The 11,435-nt window shown below is 40.9% G+C and overlaps 1 pseudogene; it reads right to left on the bottom strand.

Moving 5' to 3' along the window:
• Positions 1-574: 574 nt before the first annotated feature.
• LOC111731605 lies at positions 575-688 on the bottom strand (annotated as a pseudogene).
• Between the last annotated feature and the right edge of the window lie 10,747 nt (positions 689-11,435).

Raw genomic sequence — 11,435 nt, 5'->3', positions numbered from 1 at the left:
TGAAAACAGGTGTTCTACCTTCTTGATTAACTTGATTCCCAGGTATTTTATAGCTTTCGATGAAATTGTAAATAGGATTGTTTTCTTAATTTCTCTTTCAAAAAGTTCATCATTGGTGTATGAAAATGCCACTGACTTCTGAATATTTATTTTGTAATCTGCTACTTTACTAAATTCACTGATCAGTTCTAACAGTTTTTGAGTGAACTATTTAGGGTTCTCCATATATAGTATCATGTCATCAGCAAATAACGAGTTTTACTTCTTCCTCTCCAATTCTGATACCTTTTATTTCTCTTTCTTGTCTTATTGCTGTGGCTAAGTCTTCCAATACAATGTTGAAGAGGAGTGGTGAAAGTGGGCATCCTTGTCTTGTTCCCGATCTTAAGGAAAATGCTTTTAGCCTTTCCCCATTGAGTCTGATGTTAGCTGTAGGTTTGTCTTATATGGCCGTTATTATGGTTTTTAACAAATTTTAGTTTTTTAGGTGAAACAACCCTTGGTTGACCTCACAAATTGCAAGGTCCTTGTCAGCTTACAATCCCTTATTTTTTTTTATTTTTTTATTTTTTTACGCCTACAGCACCTGGTCTTCCTAGGTGATCTCCCATCCAAGTACTAACCAGGCTTATCCCTGCTTCCAAGATCTGACAGGATCGGGCTTGTTCAGGGTGACATGGCCGTAGACTGGCCTTTATTATGTTGAGGTACGTTCCCTCGATTCCCACTTTGCTGAGACTTTTTATCATAAATGGATGCTGGATTTTGTCAAATGCTTTTTCTGCATCTATTGATATCAACATATGGTTTTATATTTCAATTTGTTAATGTGGTGTATCACATTAATTGATTTGTGTATATTGAACCAACCTTGCATCCCAGAAATAAATCCAACTTGATCATGGTGTATGATATTTTTAATGTATTGCTGAAGTCGGTTTGCTAATGCTTTTTTATAAAATTTTTCCTTCAATGTTCATAAAAGATATCAGTCTATAGTTTTCTTTTTTTGTAATGTCTCTGTCTGGTTTTAGAATCAAGGTAATGGTGGCCTCATAAAAGGAGTTAGGGAGCCTTTCCTCTTCTTGAATATTTTAGAATAGTTTGAGAAGAATAGGTGTTAATTCTTCTTTGAATGTTTGGTAAAATTTGCCTATGAAACCATCTGATCCAGGACTTTTGTTTTTTGGGAGGGTTTTGATTACTGATTCTATTTCATTTGTGGTAATCGATCAGTTCAGATTTTCTGTTTCTTCTTGACTTGGTCTTGAGAGATTGTGTGCTTTTAGGAATGTGTCCATTTCTTCCAGATTGTACAATTTGTTAGCATATAATTGCTCATAATATTTTCTTATAATTCTTTTTATTTCTATGGAGTCCTTAGTTGTTTCTCCTCTTTCAATTCTGATTTTATTTATTCGAGTCCTCTCTCTTTTTTCCTTGATGAATCTAAGGGTCTGTCAATTTTTTATCCTTTCAAAGAACTAGCTCTTGGTTTCATTATTCTTTTGTATTGTTTTTCTAGACTCTATTTTGTTTATTTCTGCTCTGATCTTTATTATTTCCTTTTTTCTATTCACTTTGGGCTTTGTTTGCTGTTCTTTTTCTAGTTCTTTTAAGTGTAGGGGTAGATTGTTTATTTGAGCTTTTTCTTATTTCTTGAGGTAGGCCTATATTGCTATGAATTTCCCTCTTAGAGCTGCTTTTGCTGTGTCTTATAGATTTTGAGTCATCATGTTTTCATTTTCATTTGTCTCTAGGTATCTTTTGATTCTTCTTTGATCTCATTAATAACTCATTCATTGTTTAGTTGCATATTATTTAGCCTTTATGTGTTTCTGTATTTTCCAGTTTTTTTCTTGTAGTTGATTTCTAGTTTCATACCATTGTGATCAGAGAAGATGGTTTATATGATTTCAATTTTCTTAAATTTATTGAGACTTATTTTGTGGCCTAACATGTGGTCTATCCTGGAAAATATTCCATATGCACTTGAGAAAAATGTATATTTTGCTGTTTTGGAGTAAAATGCTTTGAAAATATCTGTTAAATCCATCTAGTCTAGTGTATCTTTTAGGCCCATTGATTCCTTATTGATTCTTTGCCTGGAAGATCTGTCCATTGGTTCAATGGAGTGTTAAGTCTCCTACTATGAGTGTATTACTGTTGATCTCTCCTTTTATGTCAGTCAATAATTGCTTTATGTATGTAGGTGCTGCTATGTTGAGTGCGTATATGTTTACTAGCGTTATGTCCTCTTGATTTATCGATCCCTTTATCATTATGAAATGTCTTGTCTCTTATTATAGAATTTGTTTTAAAGTCTATTTTATCTGATATAAGTAGCACTACCCCGGGTTATTTTTTCATTTTCGTTTGTGTAAAATATCTTTTTCCATCCCTTTACTTTCAGTCTGTGAGTGTCGTTTGATCTGAAATGGGTCTCTTGTAGACAGCATATGCATGGGTCTTGTTTTCTTATCCATTTGGCTACCCTATGTCTTTTGATCAGAGTATATAATCCATTTACATTTAAAGTGATTACTGATAGGTACATAGTTACTGCCATTTTATTATTCGTATTTGTTATTTCTATTTTCTTTTTTTACCCTTCTGTTTTTACAGAAGTCCCTTTATCATTTCTTGTAATGCTGGCTTGTTGGTGATGAATTCCTTAAGCTTTTCCTGTCTGGGAAGCTCTTTATCTCACCTTCCATTTTAATCGAAAACTTTGCTGGGTGGAGTATTTGTGGTTGTAGATTTTTGTTTTTCATAACTTTGAGAATTTATTTCCGTTCTCTTCTGGCTTGCAAAGTTTCCACTGAAAAATCAGCAGACATTCTTATGGAGGCACCCTTGTAAATAACTAGCTGCCTTTCTCTTGCTGCTTTTAAGATCCTCTCTTTGTCTTTAATCCTTGGTGCTTTAATTATAATGTGTTTTGGTGTGAGTCTGTTTGAATTCCTTTTATTTGAGACTCTTTGTGCTTCCTGAACTTGTATATCTAATTCCTTTGCCAGGTTATGGAAATTTTCTGTCATTATTTCTTCAAATAGATTCTCAATCCCTTGCTCTCTCTCTTCTCCTTCAGGCATTCCTATGATCCAGATATTGTTATGCTTTATGTTGTCCCAGAATTCTCTTAAACTATCCTCACTTTTAAAAATTCTTTTTTCTTTTCATTGTTCTGATTGGGTGTATTCTGCTACCTTGGCTTCTAGTTCACTGGTTCGATCTTCTGCTTTGTCCAATCTACTGTTGAATCCTTCTAGTGTATTCTTCATTTCAGTTATGGTACTCTTCATTTCTGTCTGCTTCTTTTTTATGCTTTCTATGTCCTTTTTTATGTTTACTATCTTTCTGTTGGTGTTCTCATTGTGCTCATCCATTCTCACCATAAGTTCTTTTAGCATTCTTATAACCATTATTTTGAACTCTGTCTCTGGTAAGTTGCCTGCCTCCATTTCGTTTAGCTTATTTTCTGGAGTTTTCTTCTGTTATTTTATTTGTGTCATGTTTCTTTGTTTTCTCATTTTGTTAGCCTGTCTGTGTTCATTTCTATGAGTCAGGAATATTTGTTTCATCTCTCAACATTGGCCAGATAATCTAATGTGGAAGGTGTCCTATGGTCCAGTAGCGCATCTCCTTGATACCCTATGTTTTGGGCTCTGGACGTGATCTTCCTGTGGGTTCTGTGTGATCTTCTGTTGTCATTAAGGCTTTATTTTTGTTAGTAGATCCATAGATAGGATTAATGCTCAGGTTGACTAATTGTGGAAATTGGCTGCAACCACAGGGTATGAGTTCCTGTGTGGGGATGACCCCAGTGAGTGGGATTTGCCCTAAGAGGCTTGTGTTCTTTTTGCAACCACCCTTTGTGCGTACTGCTAATGGGGCTAGTCAGGAATTGCTCTGTTGTGGTCTGGTGTCAGCCTCCAGACACGTTGGTTTTGTGGCCTTTTGGGAGGGGATCCCCAGTAGGCCAAGATCAGCTGCTGCTTTTGCTTGCTCAAGGCTACCCAGTGAGAACTACAAAGCGATCCACAGATGGTTGTTGCCTATGCTGGATATATACATAAGTGGAAGGAACAACACTGTATGTAGTGGTCCAGTTATACCCCGTCCCTCACCTAGGGCAGTTTAGCAGAGGGACCAGTTCTCCTCCACATCTGACACTGGATGAGCCTCTGGATGACATGCATATTGGGTGGCGCAGGGACCCCTGGAGTCTTCCTGAGTCTATTGAGTAAATTTCCCCCTGTCACTACAGTGTTGGTTTACATGTCAGCGCTCTCTGTGTGGCCCCCTGTACAAGTTTCTAATTGTAGCAAGGTGGGCTGCTGCTCACCTTGGGCCTAAATGTGCCATCCCAGGGCAGGGGTGGCTGCCTATCAACGTGTGGCGGACACTTTGTGTATTGGATGGAGCAGGAGCTCAGGGAGTCAAGGGCTGTCAGGCCAATACAGAACCTGCAATCGAAGAGGAATTTCCCACTTAAATGACCAATATTTCTAATCAGCTCTTTGTTCTGCTTCTGTAAACATGCTTGCTGTTTGGGGTCAAAAGATGTATTGCTTTTAGTGTTTCGACAGATGTATCCCCTCCCTTTAAGATATATTGCTTTAGTGCTTGTATTACTTTGTTTTGAAAAGATGTATTGCCTTAGTGCCTGTTTGAAAAATCCTATGCTCTGTAACTGCCTGTAGCCCATGGCAATTTCAGGGGTCTGTAAATCAGCTCATGCCAACTGTAATGACGTGGGTATAAAAGTGAAATTGCCCCTAAGCTCACTGCCCAGATTTTCAGAGCACTAGCTCTTCTGGGACTGCTGGCATAATAAAACTGAGTTCTCTTTCTCTTTGGGTTACTGTTTAGATATTCACTGGTTTGAGTTTTGGAGCTTTGGGGATTTTTCCATAACATATCTGGAGACCTCAGCGAGATTCCAACCATGCTGACCTCTTGACCGGCCAGATCGGCGGCTTAGCCAGACCAGCGGCTTAGCCAGACCAAGGCAGACGGGAACCGAGATGACTGAGGAAATGGGTCACCTGAGTATTTCAGGGTCTCTTTCTGATTGGTGCCCTGACTCGTGGGCTGCCTGAGCTGCCCAACCAGACTCATAGGAGGGAAAGACCAACTCACCAGAAATGACCTCAGGAGGAGAAGATACCAAGGTAAGGAGAGGAAAAAGTAGGGTCCTGGGACAGCCCCCATGCAGGTTCCCTCTGTCAGAGAGAAGAGGAACTGGACGTAGCTTCCTGGTCTTCAGAGCAAAGACAATGGTTAGGGTCTTCCCTCTGGGGGAAGACACCAAGGTGTCCAAAAAGTGGGGGAAGAGACACCAGGGTCTCCCCAGGGGGTGCAGAGACATCAGATTAAGCCAGAGGCCTTCCTAGAGCGGGGAGGCACTGTTTGGCCTGATGTACGAGTAAGAGCTTCCCCAGTGGGGAGGCATCAGGTCGAGGCACACACCCACTAGTTGGGAACCTGTCGTGTGATCTGGGTTGTACTGGTGTGGGGAGGCAATGTTTTAACCTGATGTATGATTGTGTGAGTGAATGAGTGGCTTGATAGGTCTGCTGGTCAGGTATGAGTTTGTAGCTCCACGGCTGGGCACTCTTAAGGTCCCCTAAAGTCTATGGAGTTCATTTGAGATCACTCTGCAGGTCCATGGTGAACAAATATGGTCTAGGGCGGCATCGGACTAGTGTCTGATCACAAAAGCTGAGTCTGCTATGGCTAAGCATCACCTAAGCTCCCCTCGAGGGGACATGGCCAGATGAGCATCTGAATGGTCTCCTCTTTAGAGGGGGCGCCTGCCTTCATTTGTCTTTGTGTCACCTTCGCAGGGTGGGAAGAGTTTGGTCAACACTGAGAAAAGGGGAGAACTCCATCACCCTCTGGAGGACAACCAAACACCCTCCACAAGTTAGCAAACACGTTAAGGAACGGGGGGAGGGAGGTTGTATGAAAGAGATTGAGTGCTGAATGACTGAGACGTGGTCTGATCACGAAACGAAAGTTGAGCTCCAATCTGCAGTTCCATGGTGTCACTGGATCTCTGTGAGGAGTCTACTCCAGTGATCCGGGTCGGGGGTTTATACCGACCCACCAATGCTAAGAGGCGCCTGAAATATCTCCGCCAGGAGTGCGGCCGGAGATGGGCAAAGCGAGTGACATCCCCTCCAAAATTTCTCCGACCCTATCCCCCAACCTTCCATGTAGTGTGATTGTTGTCTGTCATGGGAGGCATGGGAGGTACAGCAGGAAAGCTTACTCCCCTGGCCATGATGGTCAAGAACTACAAGAAAAGGGTTATTCAGGAAATTATAGCGTTAAACTCACCCCACAGAAACTCCTCACCCTTTGTGAGATAAACTGGCCCTCTTTTGGTATTGAATAGCCATTAGAGGGTGCTCCTAGTCTTCAATTAGAAGACAGATCAGGGTCTTCCCAGTGGGGGAAAACATCAAGGCCTTCTCAAGCGGGGAAGACAAAGGTCAGGGCCTTCCAAAAAGGGAGGAAAGTTCCTCTAAGCCAACTATCTTAGATTGTGCGTTAATTTTTTTTTTAAAAAGCTTCTCAGAGGATTGCAGGGTTAAATTGACCCCAGGAAAACTACAGGCTCAAATTACCTTTGACACACGTGGCTGAAACCCCTCTATGAAGCCACAAAGAGGGGTAAACGGGAGCCCCTACTCTAGGAATCTACACAACACAAGGCCTTTGAAAGAAAAAATAATCAAACGGGCACTCACTAATTCCTGGACTGAAACTCCCAGACCCCTGCTGCTATCTCCCGTTCCCCTTCTGTCTTTCCGGGTGGCACCAGCACCACACCACAGGACGCATACACAATCCTCTTGGGATGAGTAACATGCTTTCAGATTCAGACACAGCTAGGATTGTGTTCCCTGGTATCTTAAAGTTCAGTTCAGTTAAAGTTCAGTGCTTTTGCCCAGGCAGCCCAGGTTCAGCTCACGAGAAAGGAAAAATGTTTTTCCTCCTTTCTCACCAGTGACACAAGCACTTCCCAGCTTGTGCCCTTCAGGGAAGGCAGAAACCACAGCCCCACAGCCCGGTTGTCAGTGAAATACAGCCGCAGCAATTTCTTGCAGCGAGGACCCATAGGGGACCCTCCTCCTTCCAAACTAACAATGGGAAGGGGTTCAAAAAGTTTAGCCTGTAAACAGTTCACTAAACTACAGTCCTATCCTCCAATTAGCTTTTTTTTTTTTTGCAAGAAGCTGGAAAATAGGAAGAAGTCCCCTATGTACAAGCTTCTATGTTCCTTTACCAAGACCCAGACTTATTAGATGACCCAATGATAAGAGCACCTTCCTGGGGATCTCAAAATAATCAGGAGATTTTTTCCTCCACCTTTACCCTTGGACTCTGAGGGGATTCAAGTTCTCTGGGGATGCCATTTATTTTGTCATTCCCTGAGGAAACTAGATATGCACCCCCGGGGAAGTTACAAATACTGATGATAGGGAAATGTGAATATGTGCATGATCTCTGCTCTGTTTGTCTGTGTTATATATAATATAGTGGTTGAATTAAGAATTCTAATTATAATGGAAAGCAAAATGTATGTTTTTGGTAATAGAAGGTATGAAGTATAGAAATTTATTTTGAAGGAAATTAAAGGAAAGGTGTTTGTCTTAAAGTTAGTTATTTCTGAATGAGGAAAGTAGTAGGAGAAAGTAGTAAAAACAAATCCTGAGAGGAAATTTTATGTGATTAAGCTAGATGAGATTGGAAATTTAAATGCCAAAAGTAAACTAATGCAAAAATTAAAGTTGTGTTTTAATGTTTCTTAGGCTACTAGTCTGCTACTAATGGTATAGAAAAGTTTTCTGAGTAGAAAACAAAGATTCCATGCTTAATAAAAATAATTTCTGTGTTTTATGTAGCCTTAATCAGTTTTCTGAGGCTTTTAGAGAATATACTAACATTAGCCCAAAGTCTGAGGGCCAGACACTGCTGGCTATACATTTCACAACTTGGCCTGTGCCCAATATTCAAAGGAAGCTCCAAAAGTTGGGGCCTAGACCCCAACCCCGCAGACTGCCTTGGTGCCAGAAGTCTTTAAGGTGTCCAATAACTTGGACTAGGCAGAGAAGGAAGTGGAGTACAAAAAGGGCACAAATTTTAGCTGCCATAATACAGAGATCATCTCGAGGTGACCCTAGGCAATAAAAACCTTGCAAGCCTGAAGGGCTTCAATCTTGGTTGGCCAGGAGTGGCATTGTTGGAACTGAGGCATAATCAATGTAAAAACTGCAGAAAGAAAGGCACTAGAAGGGCGAACGTCCATCCAGCCCTGGGAGGCTGGAGAAGGGTAGACCTCAAAAGCCTTCATCCCACGGAGCAAGCCTCTCATGAAGGGGCTGCTCTCTCCTCCAACAACGAAGGCCCAAGCGCTTGCAAGCTCCAGTCTTAAAGAAATCCACCACGATCACTACAGTGGAGCCTCAGGTCACCCTCAACATGGCTGGAAAGAAAAAAAAATGAATTTTTACCAGATACTAGCGCTACCTACTCTGTCCTGACCCATCCCATGAGCCTCTCTCCAATGCTAACTGTACAGTGACAGGAATAAAATAGTCAGCCTAATATAAATTACTCTTCCCATTGTGAGACCAGGACTAGCAATGAAGTTCTCTGCCACACATCAGGACCAAGGTTCCAATGCAGAAAGCACCTTGTCTGAAAAACTGGTACCCAGCCAAAACGGGGGTAGGGGAGAAGCCCCCTTGCCTACCACACAAAACATGTTTGTGGAGAACCTAAGGCCTAACCATTCATAGACGACCCGCCTCTATGTCAGGGTTTCCTACTAGCAGGCCAACTACCTCTCTGCAATCTGTTGAAAGTCAGCCCTCAACGCAAACAGAAAGGGCTCCACCTGAAACTCAGGAAGGATAAGGCTATGTTTTCTTTAAAAGTTTCTACTATAACACCAACAGAGAAAAGCGTAACATTTACCAAGTGTACTAACTAATGTTTTAACATCTCAGATAATATGACCTTGAACTGCAGTCCCACTACTTCTGTAAGCTATGCAAATGCATATGTTAAATTACTTTGCTAGATAGTTTCTTATTAATGGAAGAACTATTTATTCTTACGTTAAAACCAAAACCAAGGGAAGAATTTTTTTACAACAACAAAGCGATTGACTTCATCTTAAGCTAGTCTCAGATATGAGACTCATCAAAAGAGGGAGGAAATAATATAGGACATCTCTTGCAGAGTTCTTAATCTTTTTTAGTAAACCTAGTTAAGTTTTCCCTCCTTTCTTTGGGAAAGTGCACTTAGAGTCTGAAGGGGGAAGAGACTCTAGGCCAAAGGTCTTTTTACTCTTTAAGAAATATATTAACCAAGCCTGTTTCCCCTTACTTGCTTTTAATAGGCAAATTAATAGATATATATAATTTAAATAATCAGTTCAAATCTTTTTTCCCCTTGTCTAAGGACTGAGGTGGTACCTCAGCAGAAAACCCAAGTCCCCACCCTGACTGAAGCAAAAAGGGAAAGAGCTCCATGAAACCCCAGTAGGCAGGGACTATGACCCTTCTTAGCAGGAAACAGAAACAGAAGAGATCTCCTGTCCCTCTATGTCTATACTAATAATAAGGGGGTTCATGGCTCTTAGAAAAGAGTTAGGCAGGAAAATTAGTTAAGGGGTTTCTGGGTCTGCCTGCAAAGACACTGAGGTCATCCTATCTCAGAAGGGGTTTGCTGTAATCCATCATACACCCCGAGGCCTTTAGGCTTCTCCCCTTACAAAATCCTTTACGGGACACTCTCCCCTCTGCCCCACAGCAAAAGGGGGAAAGGAAGTAACTGCAACTATGTTAGCAGAAATTTAGAAAAAAATAGAGATTTAAGGGTATTCAGTCAGTAAAGAAAGAAATTTAATAAGTTCTGTGTTAGGATCTGGCTAGCAGAATTAACTTTTGGGGGAAAAAAAAGGTTTACATACAAGTATTTGTAATAAATTTAGTCATAGTCGGAAGACTCAGATCATAATCGGCTTATTTTCCTAACTATTATAATATAATTCTCATTTAAAAGATAAATTAAATTTTAGAAAGAGCCCCTATCCTTCTAGGGAATTAGGTCCACCCCTTTTAGTCAGGAGAAGAAATATAGGTTAAGGATTAGAAAAAGGAGCCATTCCAGCAAACTAAACAGGCTCTCACATTGTTATATTAGTGACTCTCACTACCATTAAAGTTACAGGTATTACTCCGTGAATCCACCACACCTGGGTAAAGAAAGCAGTGTTTCCAGAGAACCAGGAAACTTAGACTACAGAACATCTTCCTGATCAGCTGCTCCAGATCACGTTCTGGAGGCAGCAAAAAAATCCACCTGAGATTGTTGGCCCTGCTCTGGCCGCCCCCGGAAGCTGGCCAATCTACGCACAGCAGAAGCTTGAGGAATTTCATTGTAGGGCTCCTTATAATTGGACTTTGGGGAGGAAATTAGTACAAAGAACTGTGAGCTATGTATCCATATTACCAAAGGAGGTCAGAGAATGTCTACTACTTTAGTTTTCTATAGCTACTGTAAATGGCAGTGCTTTTCAGATATATTTTCCAGAGCTGCGCTGGACATGGCAGGATTTACCACTTGCTGGATGCAACAAGTGACACCCTGACAGGGACCTGAGTATGAGAAAACATGTAAATAAAGTAAGGTGAGGAGACTCCCTCAGAAAAGTATACACAAAAGAGTAGGAGGGAAAAACATACAGATCATAGCATGGTAGAATTTAAGAAAACATGCGTGTTAAATAAATTTAATGAATAGGCTGTCATAATTAGGAGTAAAACTTGGGACAACAAGGGTCAAAGGACCGCCAATGTTTTTGTACAGATGCTTAAAACTATACTTAGGGCTAGGGAATATAGTGTGCACACTCACCAGATTCAGCAATTTTAGACCTCATATAGGGAATTTGTCCCTAGTTCCCAGAGAAAAGAACTGTAAATAGTTAAACCTGGGAAAAGATTAGGAAGCCGTTGAATTGATTCTCACCCAGGCAAGGCCTAAAACGGGGTGGCCCCACAATATTACAGATACATATATGAATAAATAGCCCCCAGAACGAGGAATCCAATACTATGGGCCTGCCACGTAAGAAAAGATAGATCTTAGGGATACTGTACACCCGTTTACATGTTAATCCGAATTATCTGACTGCGAGCAGTTAAAGATCTTATCAAACAACAGTCTCAAATGCGTGCGGCAATATATCAAAACCAGTTAGCTCTAGATTACTTGCTAGCGGAGGAAGGAGTATGTAAAAAGTTTAACCGATCCAATTGTTGTCTCCAAATAGATGATAATGGCCAGGCTATAACTAATATAGCTACTAATATTAGGAAAATAGCTCATGTACCCGTTCAGAGTTAAAA

The sequence above is a fragment of the Pteropus vampyrus genome, unplaced genomic scaffold (assembly GCF_000151845.1).
Source record: "Pteropus vampyrus isolate Shadow unplaced genomic scaffold, Pvam_2.0 Scaffold387, whole genome shotgun sequence".
NCBI classification, from domain to species: Eukaryota; Metazoa; Chordata; class Mammalia; order Chiroptera; family Pteropodidae; genus Pteropus; species Pteropus vampyrus.
The sequence above is the reverse complement of the archived record's forward strand: the minus strand, read 5'-3'. Positions and strand labels throughout refer to the sequence as shown.